The sequence below is a fragment of the Rhipicephalus microplus genome, chromosome 10 (genome assembly GCF_043290135.1).
Source record: "Rhipicephalus microplus isolate Deutch F79 chromosome 10, USDA_Rmic, whole genome shotgun sequence".
Lineage (NCBI taxonomy): Eukaryota > Metazoa > Arthropoda > Arachnida > Ixodida > Ixodidae > Rhipicephalus > Rhipicephalus microplus.
The window spans coordinates 33,918,588-33,944,108 of NC_134709.1; the positions used below are offsets into that span (position 1 = coordinate 33,918,588).

Sequence of the window (25,521 nt, forward strand, 5' to 3'; positions counted from 1 at the left end):
GGGGGGGGCGATTGCCCCTCTGGATCCACCACTGGCACAGACACCAATATAGTGTCTAATTCCACGCAGCCATTGTGAAGTCAAGCTATCTTCGGCCAATACGGTGCAAGTTACCATACAGATGCGTAACGCGACATCTCAATCGTCGTACAGACTAGCGTTGTGCGTTCAGCTTCTGGACACGTCCCAGTTGGTTTCATACAGTTAATGAAAAACACAATATAAGTTTCTCCTCTTAAGCAGTGCCACTTTTAATGGGATTTTAAAAAAACATACAGATCATTGGCGGATCCAGAGGGGTGGGGGTGGGGGGTGCGGTAGGGAGGGGGGTAGGGGTGATCGCATCCCCCCTCTAAAGTCAGAGTCAGCAGCCCATCCACTTACTTTTGTGCTTGTAGTCCATCTCTTATCACCAGTTACGACAAATGAGTCAAACCACTGTGAGTCCACGTTAACAGCATTTATGCTAAGAAGCGTTTCTTTTTCTGCTAGTGGAAACAAAACAGTCATGACCACGCCCCCCTCTCCAGAGTTAATTCAGGTGTCCGCCCCCCCTCCCTCCCTAAAGTGATTGGCTGGATCCACCCCTGAAACAGATTCAAGAACGACACGGTGCACACTCTTGCGCGTATACACTCGCGCCGCCATTGGGGTGCGGCATCGAGGCCGCTAAGCCTAAGCGCCGTGGTCGTGGCGGGAAGAGGCTCTCACACAGCAAGCACTGCAACAGACAGGTGCGAGACTATGTCACAATCTTTCACCGTAAACGGTTTTGTGGGTCTTACTACAGATTTTAGGAACCCTTCGACGACTCATACGCTTAATCAAGCAGTGGCTGAAGGCGTGTGTACGGTTTCCACGCTGTATAGCTGCGAAAATTATCGGGTACGCAATAGGCCCCGATTGATACGACATTTGTAAGAGGAAAAAATTTACACGTCTCTTCGGAATGGGGTTCACGAACCACATCGAACGCAACAGGACAACAACCAGCAACGACATAATATAGTGGGTTGACACTCGAATGTTGCTTCTACGATTGCGATGGATGATAGCGGATGATATTGTCAATGGGAATATCCATGACTAACAGCCACTACGAAGTATGATCTTTGTAAGTGGTTCTTAAAAGAGAGAAAAGAAGATAAAAGTGAGCCCCTAACTGTCTGCATCATAGTGCGACACCTCAACAGTGGCTCACGAGGGAAGGGGGTAAGAAGGAATTAAAAGGAATAGGGAAGATTAAATGGATAGGCATAGAGATAGCGCAGGGACAGATATGCCCATATAAAGGAATAAGGTGAAGATAGGAAAGATGGACACGGTCGCAAGAGTCCGAGGACGGGGCACCACTCAGCGAGAGCTGTTGTCGGCGTCAGGACATGGCGTAGGGCGAGCCAGTCAGCCAGAGCTGTGCTGTTGTCGGAGATCGTGGGGGCACAACCAGTCGGCACGAAATCCAGAGAGCGAGTCTTTGCGATCTCTGTCATTTGACTATATTAGTTTGCTGGGGATAAAAGTTCATGAATAATCCCTGTTTTCTCAAAAACAAGCCCACTCATCCTCGACGCTTACAGCTGTATACGCCGAAAATAACAAAACATAAAACCTACAATAAATGTCATTAACATCTTTCATAAGCTTGGTGGATTCCGTATAAGCGATGGACCACGAGATCTCTGCGATGCCGATTCAAGTACCTTTGTCTGTTTTTTTTTATTTGATGCACACCATGGCTAATCTCACTGCTACGCCACATCAGCAAAGCTCGCCCGTTATGTTCACATCACGACAACGCCGATGATTCCAAGGCACCGATTTCAGAATCACAGCAAAGATGAAAGTACCTCATCACCTGGGCCAAGTGACGAAGCACAAGTTAGAATAAAATACTGCGAAATTTCCGTAGAATTTCCAAATTATCTTAAGCTATACATCCAAGCACAGAAACATTAAAAAATTGGACTATCTCCCGCTAAAGGGAATCATACACGTGTAGATGCGAAGCAGCCGGCGCTAACGCTTACACTGGAGGCGATGTTGACGCTGGAGCTCATCAAGCGACCACTAAGTAAAGACACCTTTGATTGAATTCTGAACGCGCATTGCAATACTTACATATACGGAGTGAGCAAGCACACGGTTTTTTTACAGGGAGACGGCCTTGCGAAACGAGAAAAGGTGAAGGGAGGGACAGTTCTGCGGGTATCACACGCGGCGAGCGGTGACAAGCTACACTCTAAGCCGAAATTCGGCAAAGTTGGACTAACTGCAGTCGTTAAACCAATGGACGAACGGTTCGTCCAACAGGGACTAAATGTGTGACAATGCGTGTCTTGCGCAAACGCCCGGCAATGAAGGGACCAACGGGGAGGGCAACTGCGCCGCGATCGCCTCCTGTCGATGCTGCACTGCAATGCTCGGCGTGGTCGGCGATCATGAAAACAAGTTAAATAGGCTATACGCCACTGTGAAAGTGAAGCACTATGAAACGAATAGCAGATTTTATTAGAGGAAAGTAGTACAACACGCTGTCAGGGCACACAGCAAGTGCCCTCGCGTTTCCACCATGCCGGCACGGGCGAGCCGAAGCCAAGTGGAAGTCTCCGCAAACACGGGCAATACCGAGAACTCGCTTTAATGTGCTGAATAAGTTCGAACTACGGTGAACACTGACAATGCTAATAAAGGTAAGCTGTTCATGAGCGGTCGTGTACCCACACAGTGACCACAAGTTCAAAGTGATATATAGGAAAAGTAGGCTTCGTACGTCATCGGTATCAAGCGGGCTGCCGGTGTGAGTGCATTGCCGGCACAAGCGAAGGAAACGTCGCGTACAAGTTCACAAAAATAGTAGCTCAGGCAAACTTATGTCTTTTTATCCATGCGACAATCGTTATCAAAAATCCAACGTGTAGGCGATCGCGGATACGACTAATCGTGCGGCCAGCGGTACACAGGTTGTGCCTTACCAGCACGATGAAAGAACCGTGCCTGCGAACGGTCTCGTCGCTGTAAGTATACAGATATCTACATCACTCCGTAAGACACAGCGAACATGGGGCACTTACCTATTGTTCATTTGTGACTATAAAATAACGACGACGAAAATTTCACGCGAGCCGCATGCTGCGATCGCCGGCGGTCGTTTAGCCGTACTCGTCGTAAGCCTAGCGACGCAGTCGGCAAGCCGACACGGTATGGCATCGGTGGGGCGCCTGCGGCTGCTTCGCCGGCTTTCCCGCACAAGCGCCGCTGCTATGTTTGTGTTTGCGGACTCGTGCGCGAGCACTGCGAACGCTGGTTCGGCCGACATAATCGAATACCAGCTGATAATTCGTAGTCTCGGGCTGGAAGCATGTTGAATATTAGATGGATCCATATTAAAAGATCGGTGCGCATCGGTGCTACGAATTAGCCGATGTAAATTTTCGCGTTACGGTATCAATGTTTATTGTTTTTTTAAGCCGAGTAAAAGTCGCCCACTGGCACTAGATGGGAGGTCAAAATACTGTGCTATATATACCCGAGAGTCTGTTCTTTGTAGTACAGCGCGGGCAGTCAGTGTTTGCGGTGTTTTACTTTGAAATAATAGTGCGTATGTATGTGTGTGTGTGTGTGTTGCATGAATAACATACTATGATCTTCAATGCTGATTAAATTGGAATAAACATAAAATATACTGCACAAACGCAGTGTCGCCATTTTTTTGCCATTGGTCCAGACGGTTCAACTGTTAGTCCCGCTGGATCATTCTACTGGGGCCAACATGTAAACCAAGTGGAGTAAGTGCTTGGGGTAACAGTTGAGCGCTTGCAGTTACTCCCGCAGTTAGTCCAAAATTGGTTCAAAATCTGTGGCAGCGCATTTAGACCCCTAAAGGACCAATGGCATACCCCACTTTAGTCTTTTTCGGCTTAGAGTGTAGGGAGAGAGTGACGTCAAAGCGCGCGGACTGCGAGGGAAGGCGTGACCTACTTGGCACCGCCCCAACACCTGCGGCCAGGGCAGCGTGGTGCGAACGGAGGGACAGCGTTACACAGGTCAAAGAGCTGCTTTTCATCTAAAAAACCTGCATCAGTTTCGTCAAATGCTGCACGAATTTACTTTAATTGAATGTTATCACCAATTCAAGTATGCATCTCTTACCCAGTGGTTCAACGGGAAATGATAGTGAAAAGCAAACTGTACGCCTGCTAATGCACCAATCCTCAATTATATCACCATTGCAATATAGCCAGGATGCTTATCTAACTCGTAAATGAACAAACAATAAATAAGTACAATTACATGAGTACATTAAAGACAGCAGAAATACAGAAGAAAATGATGATCGAGGCACCTATCAATTCAAAAACAATATGTAAATAAAAATGCAGTAAGCAAAACGATACACGGACCCGATCAAGCGGCTAGCCCACGCACGGGCAGTTGCATTCCGAACCTCGTGCGTTTCTTCTAGTTGCTTCAATTCCGAAGATTCCTCGCGACGCGCCCGTGTTCGGGAGTACGCGGCAGGTTGTTGCCTCTTTCACCTGTCGCAGTCGCTGTCTCACACGGGCACGAACACACAGACGTGCGATTCGAAAGACTAGTCGGAATTCCACCCATGCATTCCGTATGACGAAATACTAAGAGAAGGATATAAGGAGTTGTAGAGCAACTTCAAAAATGCTGCAAAACTGCAAAGCGACAGTCGACGGGTGCTGCTGCGGGCGTGTACGAAAGTCGCCAGCCAACACTGGCAGCGAGCAACAGTGGAAAAAACACAACGATGCTTGGACGAAGCCGAAGCGCACAGAAAATGAAGCTCGAAAGACATTCCACGGGAGCGAGAGAAAACTTTCAGAAGCCCTTACCCTTTAGCAGAAATAAGGGATATATATAAGCTTGGCGTGTGTGCATCCCACTTTCCTTCAGACGCTCCGCCGTGCTCCCAACCGGGTTGCAGAAATTAGGCGCCTACTTCTTCTAACCACAACAACCACCACCACCACTTTCCTTCTTTCTTCCTTTTTTTTTTCTTCTTTCGTCCATTCCGTTTTTCTTTCCTTCTTTCGTTGATTCTTTTTTTCTTCCTTCTTTCATTCTCTCTTTCTTCCTTTCTTTCCTTTTTTTACTCTATGCATTGCGCCATGCTTCTTCAAACCACTTCCCTCATGCTTCACGTCTATAGAAGAGCAACGCTTTAGTTTTTGCAGGCAACAATGGCAGTGATTCCTTCCCATATCCAGGCAACAATTAAAAGTGGCAACGCCAAAAGACAAGTCACCTTGATAAGAGACCCACCACCCTAAACATTTTCTATTTTACAAGTGAATTTATTGCCGGCGTGTTTAGCGCGCATAAACAAACAGATGCACGAATATGCACAAAGCGTACTTGAACACCCTCCCCCCCCCCCCCCCCTAACAAATCACAGCATATCCACGGAGTAAATGATGATATGTGGGGCGAAGCGTCCGTCCGACGCACGGGCGGACTGACGCTTGGACGGACGGATGCTTCGCCCGAATCTCCATCATTCACTCTGTGGATATGCTGCCATTTTTTTTAATCTGTCCACGGCACTGCAAAACTTGCTCTATTTGTATTAACCACAGATGCAGTAGTGAATACGTTATACATGCAGAGTTGGACAGCGTGTGTCAGCTGCATACGTCCAAATTAGTATGGTGGTTACAACGCTAAAAACGAAGGGAGAATTTAAACTAGAGCTATTTGATTCGGCAAGGTGTTGCTGCTAGTGCGCGAATAGAATGCAGCTTTGAAACCTTAAGCGAAAAGAATGTTGGACACGACACGGTTGTTGAACGACGATTCACATCAATTGTCGTGAGCCGCGATTTGGATACAATCGTAATACGGGATGCGCGCTTAACGCATGAGGCGTCGCAAGCCACTTTCGATAGCTATCCAGCTCGATTCCGTTGAAGACTACAAAGCTTTAGCTGGTTAACTTACAGAGTTAAAGAATGAGCCCAACACGATGAAAATATTCCATCTCTGGCTCGATATCAACCAAGAGTGAAAAATAACATTATATATGTAAATAGGAAAAACACTGCAAAAGAAGCCGAAGCTAATGTGCGGCCTATTATAAATATACATATATGTACCACTGGTTCAATGAGCTGACGCACGTTTTTTCGTTAATACTTACCAAAAACGTAAACTTAAAATCAAGGCTTCCAGGCGTGACTAGAGCAACTGAGTGTGTCTCGTACATTTATGAAAAAATAGAATGAAAAGAAAGCAAAAAAAAATAAGCAACGCTATAAGCGCAAGCGTTGCTCCTACGTGGGTGGTGAGTGGCTTTCCCGCAAGACATTTGAACCTAAGATGGCGTACCTTGGCGCAACTCTGATACCTAAAGGTAGCATATACAGTAACTCTAACACTTTTATCGGACCAACGCCCTCTAGAAAATGAGAAAAGAAATGGTGATGAGACAGCGCCATCTATTATACTCTTCTGGAGATACTGCCGGTAACGCCTGACGCAGGACAAGGTTAGGCTAAGAGGCGCTTCGCCCCTAAAAAACATAGTCTTTAAACGTTTCTGGCTGCGCTTCTGCGTGGTAAATGCCAAGGTACGACTCGACTTAGCCAACTGCTCGCCACTCCCAAATCGCACAAGGCTTCACTGAAGTATTTTATGAAATACCCTTTTAAAAGAAATGCGGGTTGTATTTTGAAATATTCGTGCCGACTGAGCGTTACGTCAAGTGGCGCACGCCGCGAACGAACTACATCGTTTCTAGACAAGCGTTGTTCGAAGGCAACTATTGCTACGTATATTGTTCGTTCAAGTCTCGCGCCCACTCCCCGAAACAAGACGGAGGTTGCTTAGAGCTGACATTGGAACATTGCCACTAGAGACCTTATCTTCAACGTTTAATTTGTCAAGTTGGCTTCAGGCTTTACTCGTTGGGCTTGCGAGAAAAACGCTCCTTTTTAACGGGACGGCTCCGTGCTCTCCCATAATTGAATACGAAGTATTCACAATCGTTAAAAGTTTAAAGACGATAGTCTTCCTTGAGGACCTTCGACGCAAAAATTTTGGTCAGTCGGTCTGTATATTTGTCTGTTTGTCCACTCTTAACAGCACCGGGTACTTAAAACGTGTGCAATTGTCAATTAAAAAGCAATTATTGCGCATGTATGGGACACCATAACAACACGTATATATTCTGCATGTGCGTATTTTACTAGAAAAGGCATACATAGGTAATTTTAAGGACCGTAGCGCTTACCGTAGCGCTTACCATGCAATGCTTGCACGAAAAGGCGAGTACTTCTAACGCTTTGCTAAGACGAGACGGTGGTGGCACCTACCCGTCGCCTTGCGCTCTACACCTCATCCCCTCTGAGACGGGCGCGCACACCCGTCTCAGAGCCACGCACTTCTTTTTCCAAGAAAACTGCCAGATGGCGCTCATGTCTGACGTGTGACGTGTCTTGGTGCGCTCATTCGCCTCCGCTGAACGCTCGATGCACTCTAACGCAGCGCCTCCAGAATACCATTCACCGATTTTCTTGCGCAGAACATCAAATAAGTGTTTTGCTCACTCTCTCCACACGCAAGACTATCGTCTTTCGACAACACTTGCAGATTAACATGTAGATACGGGGCCAATTTTGTTTATAAACACATTTACATGAAAAGGCAAATTCTTCAAGTGTGAAGTCCATGGGACGACTTCAAGCTCTCCCTCAGTAGAGTACCTGATACTCTAAATCGTTATTTGTTCCCCACTTTTTCTATACAGACATTCACAATTTTTTTACATTATTTATTCTCACGGGACGGTTTTATGCTCTCCCATAGTAGAGTACCTAGTACTCTGAGTCATTGACCACTTTTTCTAAACACACCCACATTACAACAGGGCCTCATCAAGTGTGAGCCCCACGGGACGGCTATATGCTTCTCATAGTAGAGTACCAAGTACTGTGGATTGTTAACCACTTTTTTCTAAACGCACAATGTATGCAAGTCGTACCCTATCTAGGTTCATTGTAGAACGGGGGAGCATACTGCTCTCCCATAGTAGAGTTCCGCAAACTCTAAATCGTCGAACATTTCTTTTAAACACACTTCTACCTTCCGCGTCTTCTCATGTTCATGTACATGAAGTCAATTTTGCCATCATCGTTAACGTATGTCTAACGAGAAAAAGTTCTGTTGAAGTGCTATTGATGTCTGCGAAAATAATTTTTTTCTCAACCTAATTTGTTGTTCAGCTGCATGCGGCTCACTCATGGTGTTTTATGAAGTATAAACTACTCTAAATTGGTTCTTTGTCTTGACAATGTTTCTTTATGTGTACTGGTTCTGAGGAGAAGCCTCAATCATGCTTCAAGGGAACGAAATTCTGTGCGCGTAGAGCATTGGCCGTTTCAAACTATCCTTTTTAAAATGCCCACTACAAGCTGCAAGGTGGCCAGTATATCATTATTATTTCACTTGCGAATAAGCGAAGAGCCCACTAAGCATCCGCTAGTTAACAAGCGAACCAACGCAGCGGCTATGATTTTGCTGATGATTATGCATGCTTAAACATGTCTATGCGCTTTGTAATGTGTGGGCCTTTAAACCATTGCGCAGTTCACGTGTTTTGACAAATGGTGCGATTCTATAGGCTTCTGCCACGTAATATTACGGGCGTTAAGACATACAGTTTACTATAAGTACACTAGAAGGACCTCTGGCGCTAATGTCTAGGGGAGCTGCAACGCACGGCGCATCAGCTCACATGGGAATGATGGGCAGTACACGCATTTGTCTAATCTTCGCACTTTCGGTTCCGGTTGTCTTCGCGTGGCTCAAACCTGGTTTGTCACGAAACAAAAAAAAAATCAGCAAACATGCAGCAGTTGCATTTCACCACCTTAACCATCTAAGCTCACAATTTCTAATCAGCACAGGAAGTTTATATAACGGTGCATTCTTTCATTCGAATCAAAACCAAAACACAACAATAAAACAAAGCCACCGGTGAGTTCGAAACTCGCAAGCACGAAGACTAGGCAAATTCGTGTACTTTCCATCATTCCTATGGTGGCTGAACGATCGCAGCGCCAGAGTAGAGCATTGCACGGGCCCGACCTGGGCCCGCTTTATAAAGCTCGAGCCCGTGGTTTCAAGAGCGGTCCGGGCCCGGGCGTCCTTTACTAAACCCAGCCCGAGCCCGGGAGTTCATCAGTAAACTTATCCAGGGCGCGCGTGCTCATTCTGGCACCCACCCGCGAAAGGTTCATAGTTGATGATCATTATTATTGACGCCTTACGCTTTCTTGTGGGTGATCGGGTGAAAAATCCGTTGTCTAGATGCATCGAAATCCAAAGAATTTCTGTTCAATTTTTTACTTCACCTTTACATTTGCATGTTTTTAAATTAAATTTCAGTTGCGAGTCAGCGCCCGTGGTCTGCAGGCTTTCATTTCCTTGTGCTCGTCCTACAGTGCTTTGCTAAAATCAACATGAATCCGTAGCAACTTGCTCAGGTTTCAATTCTCATGCGTAGAAATGTTGCTTTGGCTGTGGGAATAGCTCAAAGTTTAACCGGTTTCGCTGTTAGGTCCTTGGACGGGAGTTTGATTCCTGCGACCACGGCGGCCGCATTTGGATGGGGGTGAAACAGGGAGGAAAAAAAAAAAAAGAAAGGAGGGAGCATGACGTCACGCAGCAAGCCTTGGCAAGTCAAGCCGTTTTGAAGCCAGCAGTGACGGCCCAACACGTGGCCTTTCGCGCAAAATCACGCTATCTATCTATCTATCTATCTATCTATCTATCTATCTATCTATCTATCTATCTATCTATCTATCTATCTATCTATCTATCTATCTATCTATCTATCTTTTTATCTATCTATCTATCTATCTATCTATCTATCTATCTATCTATCTATCTCTGATATGCGGCAAGTTCAATAGCGGACTAATCACAGCGCCAGAATCCTCGATAGCGTCTCTTAAACGTAAAAAAAAAAAAACGGCGGCTTGCGAAGCTAAGCCTTACGAATCGGTTCAACGCGCTAACGAAACGCGCGCGCGTGTTACACAACCGCTCTTTCGCGCGGTAAGGTCAAAGGCTGCGTGGAAACTGATGAAGAGGATCCGGCTCGATTAAACCTCGGCAGGCGGCAATAAGTGCGGGGCGTCGGTTTCCTCTTGAACGCCTTTTAATCCGCCGCGGCGCCTCAGATCTCAACTCGCAGGCTGTTACGAGGTGCTTCGTCATGCGCGAACCCAGAATCCACACACGCATCGCGTTGAGTAATCATCCTTTTAATCGCTGATTAAAGCGCCCCCATGCCCTTACGCACGCTACAGCCTGCGGCCAAAGCAAACGTACCTATATATTTTAAACGTAAGGCAGGCTCTCTAAAAAAGCTACAGTCTCTTGTTTTTGCTTGTTTATTTATTTATCGTCACTGGCATTTAGTTTCGTTCCATCGACGGGAAAATTACCGTAATGCATCATTGAATTAACGGAAATCAATACACATCTCCCGACCCGGAGAAAGCTAATATTGCAAGTTTTAACTTCAAAAAGAGAAAAAAAAACTCCACATAGCTTGCGAGCAGCAGCCAAGAGAACATCCCAGCACCGAGGGCTTCCAATCTATATTTCACTTTCAGGAAGGGGAGGGGTAGGGGAACACCCATGTCCGGTTATAAGCTCCAACGAACAAAAAAAAAAAATTTTTAATCGAAGTTTAAAGAAAGGGCGCTATCGGGGATTCCGATCTACGCCCTGAACAAAAAAAGAAAAACTCCGAATTTGTTTGACGAGCGGGTTTTTGGGAGGAAAGCATGCCGTGGCCCGATCGAAGCGCTCAACAAGACCTTGTACCAAATATTTTATGACGAAAGAAAGAAAGCAAGAAAAAGAATGAAAGAAAGGAGGAAGGAAAGAAAGAAAAAAGAAAGAAAGAAAGGTCGTGCGGCGAAAAAATAAATGAGGTATGAACTAAAGCATAATCAGCTTGAAAATATATATACGTGAGTACCTCACACAAACATGCGCTTAGCACTGGACGTCGAGACCAAGTGAGCGGAAAAACGACGGCTCAGAGAAACCAATATATGGCTAACTTATCCCTCTCTGCCCCCCCTTGCTTCAAATCTAAGAAAAGCTTCGTTCCCGTCTTGAAAAGCGTATATGCCAGCGTCACAAGAAAAAGCGTTGGTGGGTTGTAATACCCTCTTGTGCGGCCACATTTCGTAGAGTTCTTTAAGGGCAACAAAAAAAAAAGACTTAAATAACAGCGATTACGGAAGAATGGTTTTATGTGGAGAGACAAGCTGGCTAGGCAATCGCTAGATTAGCCAACGGTGAATTCTATCCAGTCCCCTTCGTATACGCCACACTGCCTGTCAACGCCCCAACTTCGATAGTTATAGCGCGAGAACAGAACGACGACACAGAGACAAGAAGGACACTTGTCTCTGCGTCGTCGTTCTGTTCTCGCGCTATAACGATCGTCATGTCATACCAACTAGTTCAAGCTGCCGCAATTCTGATCCCCAACTTCGAAACGGTGCGGACAGCGAAACCTCAGTGGGAGGCACGATCAATTCAGTGTGACTCGTTGATTGATTGATTTGTGGGGTTTAACGTCCCAAAACCACCATATGATTATGAGAGACGCCGTATTGGAGGGCTCCGGAAATTTCGACCACCTGGGGTTCTTTACCGTGCACCCAAATCTGAGCACACGGGCCTACGACATTTCCGCCTCCATCGGAAATGCAGCCGTCGCAGCCGGGATTTGAACCCGCGACCTGCGCGTGATCAATTCAGTGTGAACTGAGGCGTGCATAATACTATCCGCGGTCTTTTCCTGAAATTTTCGTATTCTTGTATCGAACCAATAAATTCCATCAAGCCGGATGTACTTAGCGCTAGTACGGCCCATTTTAACGCGACAGTGTTAAAGAGCTCGTTTCGCAAAAATTCCAGCGTCGGCGGTTGTGAGCGATAAATCATAACATAATGCGGGACGGGAAAAATGAGAACGATACAAATAAAACAATGAATAAAAAAACCTGGGTCAGAGTGGGAATCGAGCCAGCGTCGTTCGGATCCGAGTGAGGATCGAAACCGGGTCGTTTACGTGGCAAGCTGATGCTCTACCACACAGCTACGCGTCTATGCAGTGAAAGTAGCTTTCATGCTTTACAAACGTACGCATCCTACATACATGCTTCACGATACACCATGAAATATTGCAGTGATAATGCGTGGCAGAAGCGCACATTGCCATCAGACGTCAGAACGTGCCATTATCAACGTGGTCTTTAAGGCCAGTCGCCTACCACAAAAGCCACGCGCGTTACTGTACTTATTTCCCTGAGGCCACGTAGTGGATGCATAGCAAGTTCGAAAGATTTCATGCACTAACCCCCGTATTCACAAACGCTCTTCGACTCGACTTTCACCCTACACTTGACAGAGTTGAGCAGTGCGCCACTGCTCGGCTGAAAACGAAGCTGCGCTACTCAAGAATCGCAGCAGATTATCCCTGATATGCAGTGACTTGCCGTTCTTACAGATGGCGCTTTCATCGGGTTTCTCAAGTGAAGCTGAATTGTTGAGTGAAGGGACGTTCTAGAATACGGGGGTAAGTGTTTGAAGTACTCCCTAGGACAGTGAAAAAAAAAGACGGATGAATAGTCAGCTGGAGACTACACAGCACGGTCTCACGCTGTTCTTTCACAAGCGCTCGTGAAATCCCCCTTCACCCCACCCCCAAGTGTAGAGTAGCCAACCAAAGCAAGGTTGGTTAACCTCCCTGCTTTTCCTCTCCATTTCTTTCTCTCTCTCCTCTCTCACTAAGGACAGAATATTGCTATCGCGTACAATTCTTAAAGGCGAAGCTTAGGAGTCCCGTAATATTTGTTCGCATTTCTGTTCTGTTTAGCCCCGCCGCGGTGGTCTATAGTGGCTTAGGTACTCGGCTGCTGACCCGCAGGTCGGGAGCTCGAATCCCGGCTGCGGCGGCTGCATCTCCGATGGAGGCATAAAAGTTGTAGGCCCACGTGCTCAGATTTGGATGGACGTTGAATAACCCCAAGTAGCAGAGGGCTCCGGAAATTTCAACCACCACCACCACTAAGTGGTCGAAATTTCCGGAGCCCTCCGCTACGGCGTCTCTCATAATCATATGGTGGTTTCGGGGCGTTAAACCCCACATATCTGTTCTGTTTATCCTCGGCCTTCATGTCAGTGGTTGATGTTAAAAAAATCACCGATGCCTAACAAGCCGCGTATGTTCTCACGCGTAACTATGTTTTTCTCACTCAAAAAAAAAAGGGGGGGGGGGGGAAGAGCTTACTTTAGCTAGTTTCCCTAATCTTTCCTTTCATACATTTGAACCACTTCTTTCTGTTGCCTTTCTTTTTTAACACAAGCACTGCAACATTTCGTACGTTTCAAGGAAACCAATAAAGCCTTCTCGCGTAAAAATTGAAGCAGTAGCATGTCCCGTTTTTCGTCGCCAAAGCGTGCTACAGCGTGTGAGCTGATCGCTGTTGTTCTTGTGCCACTGGGGCACCATTTATCCGTGGACATGACCCATGTCAACTTCGCGAACTTGCTCACGGCGTAATTTTTGTCAACACGGTCTCATCAAGTGTGAGGCCCACGGGACGTTTTCGTGCTCCCCCCATTGTAGAGTATCAAGTGCTCCAAATCGTTAACCGCTTTTTTTTTTTTCCCACTGTTTCTTTTTTTCTTGCGAGGTCGCAGTTAGCAAAGTTCCAGGAATTATTTCTCTAGTAAGCAATCCTTACACGATAGAGCCACAAGTGGGGCCGATTCTCACATATTAAATTCTCACGTTGTACGCTTGTGCTGCTCTTTTCTCCCTTTGACCCCGCTCATTTCGCGCAGTTTACCTGATAATGAAACACTGCCACGACCAACAGTCATGCAGCAGGCACATGCCAACTCACCCTACAGTCCATTCTTCTACGATGGATGACGTCCTCGTTAAAACTACCACAGAACGACGTCACCATCATTATTGCATCCGGGTTCGGTCGAGTTACTTGTGGCAGCGTTTTGCCCACGGATACCTCTATGCTATGCGCTGCATATGCAGAAAGCCACTCAGCCTTATGCATATACAACTATGTTGATAAGCCGAAAACCAACTTGACGTGCCTGAAACCAGTTTGATCTGTACATTCCGACGTCAACCAATTCAGCCTCACGAAGGTAAGCAAACGGCCCTTCCATACCTTGCAGCAGTCTAATTGTCCGTGAGAGCATCTGGTATGCGGTTGCCTTTATAATTAAAGAAAGCTATTCAGTCGTATATATATATACCACTACCTTGATAAGCCAAAAACCAGTTTGACGTGCCTGAAACCGGATTGATCTGTACATTCCGAGGTCAACCAAACCAGCCTCGCGAAAGAAAGCAAGAAGCAAGAAAATTATTTCTAAATGCGAATTGGTTTTCCTGGAATACTGCTTGTTGAAAAACAAGCTTTCAATAAAACATGCGCGCGCGCGCGCGTGTGTGTGTGTGTGTGTGTGTGTGTGTGTGTGTGTGTGTGTGTGTGTGTTTGCGTGTGTGCGTGCGTGTGTGTGCGTGCGTGAGTGTGCGTGTGTGTGTGCGTGTGTGTGTGTGTGTGTGCGTGTGTGTGTGTCCATGTGCGCGCGTGTGTGCGTGTGTGTGCGTGTGTGCGTGTGTGTGCGTGCGTGCGTGTTTGTGCGTGCATGTGTGTGTGTGTGTGTGTGTGTGTGTGTGTGTGTGTGTGCGTGCGTGCGTGCGTGCGTGCGTGCGTGCGTGCGTGTGTGTGTGTGTGTGTGTGTGTGTGTGTGTGTGTGTGTGTGTGTGTGTGTGTGTGTGTGTGTGTGTGTGTGTGTGTGTGTGTGTGTGTGTGTTGATTTGTGGGGTTTAACGTCCCAAAACCACCATATTGCCGCATGAATTCGCGTGGTTTTCGTGTGGAAGAGGACGAAGAAGTTGGGACTGGGCCGCTGTTGTTTTTCCTAGCTTGACGAGCAGTTCTGCGGAAGGTTTCCTTGAGTAAGACAAGATTGGTGACAAGATTGGTGACAAGATTGGTGGAGGTGCTGGGTACGACAACTGACGACGCACCCCATGCACAAGAGCCCGCCCAGGAGCCGGAACACAAGCCCTGTGCCCGTGGACACGCCAGTTCACAGAACAAGCCGCCGCCAACGAGGCCTACCACCAGAGACACCGGCACAGCTTATCCATAGCGCGACTATGACTTCGCCTCAAGGCGTCATGGAAACTCAATAGCGTCACAAAAAAAGACGTCTACCCGCTCCCACGGGTTGATGATTCTCTCGACAGGCTACGACACGCGAAGTATTTTTCATCGATAGATTTGAAGAGCGGCTATTGGCAGATAGAGGTCGATGAGCGAGACAGAGAGAAGACAGCGTTTGTAACTCCCGATGGGCTTTATGAATTCAGAGTTCTTCCTTTCGGCCTCTGTTCGGCTCCCGCAACATTCCAGCGAATGATGGATACCGTTCTCGCTGGCTTGAAGTGGCAAAGCTGCCTTGTATACCTTGATGATGTGGTCATCTTTGCCGAGAGTTTCGAAGAACATCTGAAGCGTCTAAGAATGGTTCTGGAAGCTATTCGTTCGGCCGAACTCACGCTAAAACCCCAGAAGTGCCATTTCGGCTACGATGAGCTGAAATTTTTGGGACATGTTGTGAGTGCGGATGGAGTGCGGCCTGACCCAGAAAAAACTGCAGCAGTCGCCACCTTTCCTGTGCCGTCAGACAAAAAAGCGGTGCGGCGTTTTCTCGGCTTGTGTGCTTATTATCGCCGATTCATTACCAACTTCTCGACGATAGCCGAACCGCTCACGCGACTCACCCGAGATGATGTACCGTTTGCCTGGACTACAGAGCAAGAAGCAGCTTTCACAGAGTTACGGCAGCGAATGCAAGAGGCACCTGTTCTTGCGCATTTTGATGAGGACGCTGATACCGAAGTTCACACGGATGCAAGCAACGTCGGACTTGGCGCTGTCCTTGTACAACGGCACAACGGCGTAGAACATGTCATAGCTTACGCCAGTCGTACTCTCTCTCGAGCCGAGGCCAACTACTCCACTTCAGAGAAGGAATGCCTCGCAGTCGTGTGGGCAACGGCAAAGTTTCGACCTTACCTCTACGGCCGTTCCTTCAAGGTGGTGACCGATCACCATTCGCTGTGTTGGCTGGCCAATCTCCGTGATCCGTCTGGTCGTCTCGCTCGGTGGAGTTTACGCTTACAAGAGTTCGACATCATGATTGTGTATAGGTCTGGGCGCAAGCACGAAGATGCCGACGCACTTTCTCGAGCACCCGTGGGACATCCTGATATGGACTCGGAATATGCTGATGGTTTTCTCGGAGCCCTCAGTGATTCTGACTTTATGTCTAGACAGAGAGCCGATCAGGAATTGCGCCCTATTATTGATTCCTTAGAAGGCCGAAATTCTCACACTCCTCGGCGCATCGCTCGCGAATTGTCATCCTTTTGTCTAAGGAGGGGCATTCTTTACAAGAAAAATGCTCGAGGTAGCAACAAAGCCTTCCTCCTCGTTGTACCAGCCGACATGCGGGATGACATCCTACTCGCGTGCCACGACGAGCCCACGTCGGGACACTTGGGCTACTCGCGGACTCTCGCCAGAGTGCGCCAGCAGTACTATTGGCCACGACTTTCGACCAGTGTACACCGCTACGTGCAAGGCTGCCGCGAGTGCCAGCGTCGCAAGACGCCACCCGTGAAACCTGCGGGCCTTCTCCACCCTATTACACCACCACGGACACCTTTCGACCTCGTGGGAATGGACCTTCTAGGACCCTTCCCTTTGTCGGCCACTGGTAACAAATGGATTATAGTGGCAACCGATTACTTGACCCGGTATGCTGAGACAAAGGCATTACCCCGCGGCACGGCGTCTGAAGTGGCGAAGTTCTTCGTGCAGCACATCGTCCTCCGGCACGGCGCGCCGTCATGTGTGATTACGGATAGAGGAACATCATTTACGGCACAAATGCTAGAGGACATTTTCAGACTGAGCTGCACGAGTCACCGAAAAACAACGGCTTACCACCCACAAAGTAATGGACTGACGGAAAGGCTCAACAAGACCATAGCGGACATGCTGTCAATGTACGTGGACGTGCAGCACAAAACCTGGGACGATATCCTCCCATACGTCACGTTCGCATACAATACGGCAATGCAGGAAACAACCCGATTTTCACCTTTCCACCTTGTTTATGGACGCAACGTACAAACGATGCTTGACGCTATGCTGCCGTACGATAATAGCGATGCTCTTTCTCCAGAAGCCGAGCAATACACGCAGTACGCGTGTATTGCTCGGCTTCTGGTGCTGACTCTTCTGGTGCGGCTTCTGGGCTCGACTCTTCCACTGGTGCTGTTGTGTTCGCGCATGGTCCAAGTGCTTGTGCGCCCTCTTTGTTTTCCCTGGCACTCACTTGGTGATTCTCTGCGTCAACGCGTGTTCTAATTATGGGTTTTTTTTTTCTTCTTCTTTCATTTAGAAGCATCGAGTCGATGCTTTTTAAAAGGGGGGACTAATGCCGCATGAATTCGCGTGGTTTTCGTGTGGAAGAGGACGAAGAAGTTGGGACTGGGCCGCTGTTGTTTTTCCTAGCTTGACGAGCAGTTCTGCGGAAGGTTTCCTTGAGTAAGACAAGATTGGTGACAAGATTGGTGACAATATGATTATGAGAGACGCCGTAGTGGAGGGCTCCGGAAATTTTGACCACCTGGGGTTCTTTAACGTGCACCCAAATCTGAGTACACGGGCCTACAACATTTCCGCCTCCATCGGAAATGCAGCCGCCACAGCCTGAGTGTGTGTGTGTGTGTGTGTGTGTGTGTGTGTGTGTGTGTGTGTGTGTGTGTGTGTGTGTGTGTGTGTGTGTGTGTGTGTGTGTGTGTGTGTGTGTGTGTGTGTGTGTGTGTGTGTGTGTGTGTGTGTGTGTGCGTGCGTGCGTGTGTGTGTGTGTGTGTGTGTGTCCATGTGCGCGCGTGTGCGTGTGTGCGTGTGTGTGGCCATGTGCGCATGCACGTGTCCGCTTTTTATTTGAACGAAGTGTTTGCACCGTGCCTGTGCAAACGAGGCAAACAGGCACATGCGGAACACAGCATTCGCTGTGGCGAACGATGCCGCAAGCAATGCAAAGCGTCCGGAACTGTACGTCAGCGCAACTTCTTTGTCCGGCGCGTCCCGCGTTTTAATAATTCGAGCCTTATTATTAAAACGCGTGACGCGAGCGACGTGACACGGCACACACGGCAGTTCAAAGAAAACGACAGAACGAGGGGGTAGGAAGGCGTGCAATCTAAGCGAGGCTGTGTTTGAGACTTGTCAAGTGCACCTGAAGCATTCTTCTTCATTACGCAATGCCATTTCTTTTTGCAGTTCTACCTTCTTTCTTTTTTCTTTCAGGACCGCAGCTGCGGGCGCAGATATTCAACTGCTTATTGTCCCTGAATAGCATAATGAACTTCAAGCATCGCATGCTCCGGCGCAATGAAGAAAGAAAGAAAGAAAGAAAGAAAGAAAGAAAGAAAGAAAGAAAGAAAGAAAGAAAGAAAGAAAGAAAGAAAGAAAGAAAGAAAGAAAGAAAGAAAAAAAGACAAAAGTGTGGCTTTATAAGGCAGTATCCTGCGGCTCAAGGAATTACCATTATTCTTCTATATGTTACCTCTGACAGTGACATCGTAGCGAAGGTAACGAGAACTGCTAATGAAATATGCCACCAAGAAGACTCCGGCCGGTTCGTTGGCTTATAAGGTTTAACGTCCACGTCTGGCCGAGAGAAACGCCGAGGAGAGAATTCGCAATCGCCTAACAATCCTCGATAGCTAAACAAAAAATCCCCCGGCGGTGCAGCAGTGATTACGGTGGTCTTCTGCTGCTAAACCAAAGGTCGCGGGTTCGATACGTGGCGCGGCGGCCGCATTTCGATGCAGGCGAATCGTTTAGAGGCGCACGTACCACGCAACGCCAGTGCACGTTAAAAAAGCTCCGGGTGGTCGAAATTTTCGGAGCCATCCGCAGCGGCGTCTCTCGTGATCATGTCGTCGTTTCGAGACATGAAAATGACCCAGCTACTATTATTACTTCAATGAGCAGATGCTCACGACTCTAGCACAGTCACAATACACGAAGCTGCTGTCAGAAGTTACGCTTGCAGATCGAAATTCGGGTCACGCGCGGCGCCGTAGTTGTCCGTCGCCGACACCAATGTCCGTAACCACTATCGCGAATTAAGATTAACTTAGTACCAAGGACACAGCGGGGCTCGAACCCGGGTCCGCTGCGTACCGGCCCAGTATTCTACCACTAAGCCACGCCGGTGCTTTTTTTTTTCTTTAATGAATGATATTATCACCAGTAAAGTACACAGCACATACTTCATCAGAGGTCAGGCAAACACACACAAGCGTCAAGAACGGGAAGCCACTCCGGAACGGGGTCAAAAGTCTCGAACAACACTGCGCACTTGAGCAGCTGCTTCTCGGAAGACAGATCTCGTCGACCGTGGTGGCTCGGCGTGTCTATCGATCATGCGACTTTTCCATAATGAATAAAGTCCCAACAACATAAACAAGTCGTAAGCTTGGGACTTGTTCGCAGACTTGCCTAAGGCAGGCTTGATGTCGGGGGAAAAAATGGCATAATTATGAGTAATAAAGCATTTTAGAAGAGCAAAAGAACAGCAAGGCGTCACACAATGCGATTAGCGTAACGAGTGGGTCGTCCAATGGCCCAAACCATTACAAAAGCTTGTTTTTGATCACTCGTTGTTGTTGTTGTTGTTGTTGTTGTTGTTGTTGTTGTTGTTGTTGTTGTTGTTGTTGTTGTTGTTGTTGTTTCCCTGTGCGAATGGCTCGTACCCAAAGAAGGGGATTGGCCGATTATAAGGTGAATTTGCCCTAAACTTTCAGCATTGCGTCATTCCTACAATTTTTTTTGTAACTTAATTTTGATTTGAAATACCGATATCAAGTTTGCAGAAAAAAAAATAAGAAAAATAGTGAGACAGCAATTTAGCAAGAAAATCGTTTAGTCGCAGTGATGTACTCTTGAACGGCGAATAAAACATCCCTGTGGCTGAAACCCAGTGTAGAGGCTCCAAATGAAAGAAGATCAGGTTGTGATAGTTGCAAGCCCAGTCTTTGAAGAGGTGGTGCTAGTATGCTTTGCCTGAATAAATCGAAACGGCGACAATGTAATAAAAAATGACTGATCGTTTCCTCTTGATTACAGTAAATGCACATAGGGGAATTCAATCACTCGTTAACTGTGGCGCATACCCACTTCTGGAATAATTTCTCATCGTCGTCAGCCACTGCATGAATAATTGGCACAAAGCTCCTTGCGAGTGTTCAGCGGATACAACGCCTCCCAGAAGAATGACGGAAAATAGCATATCAAATGCCAGTCTACTACTCAGAAATTAATATTATTATTCACTTCACTTTATTACCTTAAAGACCCCTCAAGGGGGTGTTACAAAAGGGGAGGGTTGTACAGAGATGTAAACAAATGCCACAATTTATTACCGAGACTGATAATTAGATACACTTTGGACAAAATGTGATGGACAAGTCATAGAAGCTATATTATTATTATTATTATTATTATTATTATTATTATTATTATTATTATTATTATTATTATTATTATTATTATTATTATTATTATTATTTGTTGTTGTTGTTGTTGTTGTTGTTGTTGTTGTTGTTGTTGTTGTTGTTGTTGTTGTTGTTAATATATGCCTTAGTGGGTACCCAGCAAGTGTGCTTGCAGCAGTTACCCAATGAGTGTTTAAAAAAAAGGCTCTGAAAAGCCGCTCTTCTAGCTTTCGCGGTGACTGTATTGCGCCTTCCGCGCAGGCCTGACTCACATTTCTGTACAGCCACCGGCGCCATGTTTCTTGCGAACCAAGCCGCCACCAGTTAATCTGTAGCTCATAAAAGCTTAGCTTAAGAAAAAAAATGGGGTGAAAGGGGGGCATTCGGTGCAGTACAAGTCGCTCCACTTTGACGGGCACTTCATGAAATAAAAGCTTGGAGGCTGGGCGCGCGCGTTCAAACACGGAACGCGCTCAAACAAAACTGAAAGCGGTTCACGCGCAAAGGCGCTTCAAGGAGAGGGAAAAGGGAGAAATCTTCGGTGGAAGACAAATAAAAGAAGAGGCGGAGAGGGACTTTACCGCCGAAACAAGACTGCAAGCAGCGCATAGTTTCGTCAGCGCCGCGCCTGCGGAACCCAAGTGAGACTTCTGCGGCGGCGAAGGACCGGAAAGAGGAGCGGCGCACGTTGAAAGGAGTTGCGTGCAGCGCCCTTTCTCGCAAGTGCGCGTTCGATGGAAAGGGTTGTAGGCAACAACAACAACAACAACAACAACAACAACAACAACAACAACAACAACAACAACAACAACAACAACAAGATGGTGATGATGATGATGAGGAGGAGAAGGGGGAGTGGAAAGTGAAGGGGAAGGAGGAGGAGGAGGAGGAGCAAGAGGAAAGAAAGTAACAGCCTCGAGAAGAGTTGAAATTCGGTGCATGTTTGAGGCAACAACCCTGTGGCATGTGTTTCAATAGCAGCCACATATGTTGTTTGTGTTAAGTGACGTCAACTTTATTGACACCATTAATACCTATTCAGTACTGGACTGTTTGGTGTGGCCTCAAGAGAACATCATGCAATTCACCAACGTGGTGTAGGGGTTATGGCGCTTGAGTGCTAACCCGAAAGTCACGTAATCGAATCCCGGCAGCGGCGGCTGCGTTCTCGAGGTCGGCGAAAATTTAAGTCACTGCTCTTTGTTGGCCGCCACTCACGACACTCGCGCAATAAAATCATAATAATCATCAATGACTTATATTTAGGTACATGTCATGAAAACCAAGGTGGTGTGAATTTCCGGAACTCTCCGCTACGGCATCTCGTAATTATATCATGGCTTTGGGACGCGTTAAACCCCAATAATTGTCATTATTCAGAATATCATGTAGCCACCTCGTGCATTAACAAGGGGGAAAGGTGTGCTGCCTTTAACTTCCCTCTTTGACTAGGATTTATTCCTGCTCTCTCGAATTGGTAATTGGTAATTCATATATGGCACGACTATTATCAGGAATTAACCCTTCTACCGAAAAGGAAAACCACTGGCTCAAGAAAAAAAAAAATAGAACCAGCGGCGTGAATGATGAGCGGAGGAGTGTCAGTGAAGGAGCTACTGTATATTTCCAATTGCCCCTCTGACAAACGAGCTCCTTGCTTTATTAATACAGCGCTTTTACTATAGCGCCTCGCATTACACGTACCGATTCAGGCAAACTCTACCCACACTGCGTGCTATGTTGACTGCAGCACAGCAGGATCGCTAAAAAATACGGCCCTCCCAATCTCCCTACCCAATTCCTTCAATGATGCGCATAAAATGTCATCGGGAGAAGCAGGTAGACTAGTTAAGGAACGCGGACGTGAAATCCGCAAAGCAAGTTCGATTCGGGTGACATCAGTTGCTTTAAGCACCCGCAAGCTTAGCCAGAATTACGTTGGCCAGAACCGAACCAGGAATTCCAAAAAGCCGGCCGCTCTCAACCTCACCGCACGTAACTATAGCATACAGAAAGAAAGGAACAGTGTGTGTATACGGTGGCGAGCACCTTGCAAACTCGGCGGAGTGTGACGCGCGCACGCGACAGCGGCGGCACGCACGCAAAAAGAGGAAGTACACACCGAACTGAGAAGATGAAAAGGTGGAAATGTTCGAGAAAGAGAGGGGACAAGTGGAAAGGGCGTACAAGACGAAGTGAGAAGGAGGAGGATGAGGAGTAAAAGATGGGCGCGGCTGTGTTTTGCCTAGGGTGCCTGAATGGTTTCCCTCGCCCGCCGGCGGGCGAGGGAAACCATTCAGGCACCCTAGTTTTGCCAGAAAAGCGCGTTGACACGCGCAGGACGCGTGTCGCACCGCATGCTTCTCTCTCTCTTTCCTCCTCCCTCTTTCTGAAAAAAGAGCGTGCGTGCATCAGGAGCCACTCACAAGAAAAAAAAAACGAAAGACAAAAAAAAACAAAGAAAGCGACCGAGAAAGCGGAAAGCAAAGAGTGATGACGAAACGGTAAGAAGGAAACAAGCCACGAAGTTCGGGGAAATAAGCTGCGAGATAGAGGAAAGATACAGAGCGGGCGAAAGGAGGCGCAGACAGAGAGATGACAACAAGCGAGAGCGGCGCCGTGCAGCGACGGTGACAGGAAACACGTATTAGCAGCAGCAGCAGCAGCAGCAGCAACAGCAGCTAGGTGCAGACGAGATGAGGGAGCAGGAATGAAGAGAAAAGAGAGGGATAAAAAAAAAAAGCACGTGATGCATAAGCATACGTAGAAGGCGAGTATAGAGATGCACAGGCCCGAAATAAACCCTGGAGCGAACAGCGGGTTGAGCGTTGCGATAAAAAGCAAGACCGGGGAGCATCTTCTACAGCGGCTTGTACATACAAGCGTCTCGGACAAGTTTGGCTCCCTTTTTTTTTTCTTTGCACTTTAGGTGTGACAACGAAAAAGAGACGTCAGCGAGTACATGTAGCACTTTTCTGGATCAAGGTTGAAGACGCGCCGGGAACACTTGGCGGGGGATCAATCATGCTGGCGTCAAAAGGCGGTTGTCGGATGAAAGCGAGCGACGCTGTTTCTCGCCTAAAGCCTGTAATACTGTCGTTCTATTTAAATGCATGCCATAAAAGCATAGCAGTCTGAACGACGCGTTATGGAAGCCAAGCTCCGTCAGCTGGACTCCCGACCACTTACACAAAAGCAGATCCTAAAAGACCTTGGCCGATAAGCGCATTAGCGCATATCCACGAAAGCTGTCTTGTTCTTTTTAAGGACTACCATATACTTCACGAGCGCTTGTGAAAGAAAAAGGTGAGACCGTGCTGTGTTGTGTCGAGCTGACTATTTATTCGTCCCTTTCTTACTATTATTTTCTTTCTATCACTTTCCTTTCTATTATTCCCTCGTTCTCCCACACCAAGTTTAGGGTAGTCAACCGAGTCAAGCTTGGTTAAACTCACTACCTATCCTCTCTCTCTCTCTCTCTTTCTAAATGTTTCACAGTGGCAAAGTGGAAAGCCGCGAGTGTGGCGTCAAAGATGATATGTGCAATGGTGACGAAATTGAAGGCGCGAAGATAAACATGAGAAGGAGTTCATCGTAACTGCATTGTTAAGATATGGTCACAACACGCCGTTTGATCACAATGCTGAATTAGTGTACGTCGCATGGCAACGCTGCGTGAATTTAAATACAGCGTATCTTTGAATAATACGACGAACTCGACAGTTGAGTGACAATCTAGAGCTTCATGTTGTTTACAGGACGTCACACGCCCAAGACTGACATGCATTGTCACGCAAACTCCACATATGCTATAGATACCGTCCTACCGAAAGCTATGCATTCAATTCTGCATCTCACTTTGAATTCAGTGCGACTTATTCCTTGAGAATGTGTGTACTTTTGTCGCCACGTCGTGAAGAACGCGATGGTCACAACACACGGTAGGAACGTATTTATCACACATGTTTAAATGGCTTTGCTCGACCCCCAGACCCTGATAATTATTTACTCCAGTTCTTTCTTTCTCATACCGCCAATCATCATCGCTTTATTCCCCCCCCCCCCCCCATTCCACCCAATCCAAAAAAAGTATGCGTTTATAACGACGTGTGCTTACTCGAAGCGTAAGCACCCTCACAGGGGAAGTTACACCTCAATGCCACTGTGACTCTGTGTCTCATCTCTGCCGATATTCGCACAATTCACGAATGTGTCAGACCGGTTACCTTGATTTTATATCAGATAACGCTATACGGCATCGCAAATTTTTCGGCTTGGTATCTGACTAAACCACTGGCGCGAACAAGAGCCGCACCGCAAAGAGAGGTTGCAGGCGTCAAACATAACCGTGGGCGCTGTACGTGACGCACTGAAGCCGGACTGTGCACTCAGACACCACTCTCGCATATTTCAAAAAAAAAAAAAAAACGAAGCGAAGGCAAGTTCACGGTTGTTAACGAAGAGCTCGCGTACTCACGGCCGCCGATAGGGACAGCAGTAAGGCAAAGAACACGGTATCACTAACAAACTCCCATAGCCGATATCGAGAAGCTCGCGAAGCATCGAAGAGACTGACGCACGATGAAACAAGCACGGAAACGTGTAGTTATAATGAAGCTAAAAAGTAAAAGCAGAAATGAAACCCCTCGGCTGAGCAAGACCCGTTCTACCAAGTATCGAAGAGCCCACGAAAACAGGAACAAAATGGGTTGCGTGCGCAATGGAAGCAACAAGAATGTACCTCCCCCCCCCCCCCCAAAAAAAAAAACACAGTGCGAAGAAAGAATCGATGAATAGGCGGCAAACGAAACACCGGTTAGAGAGTAAAAAAAAAAAGAAATACA

At 47.2% G+C, this 25,521-nt stretch overlaps 1 protein-coding gene across 1 annotated transcript in view; it reads right to left on the reverse strand.

The window, feature by feature from the left end:
- Positions 1 to 25,521, reverse strand: part of LOC119180845 (Neurospecific receptor kinase) — a 383,082-nt gene that overhangs the window by 251,550 nt on the left and 106,011 nt on the right. The gene's annotated exons all lie outside the window — the stretch shown is intronic.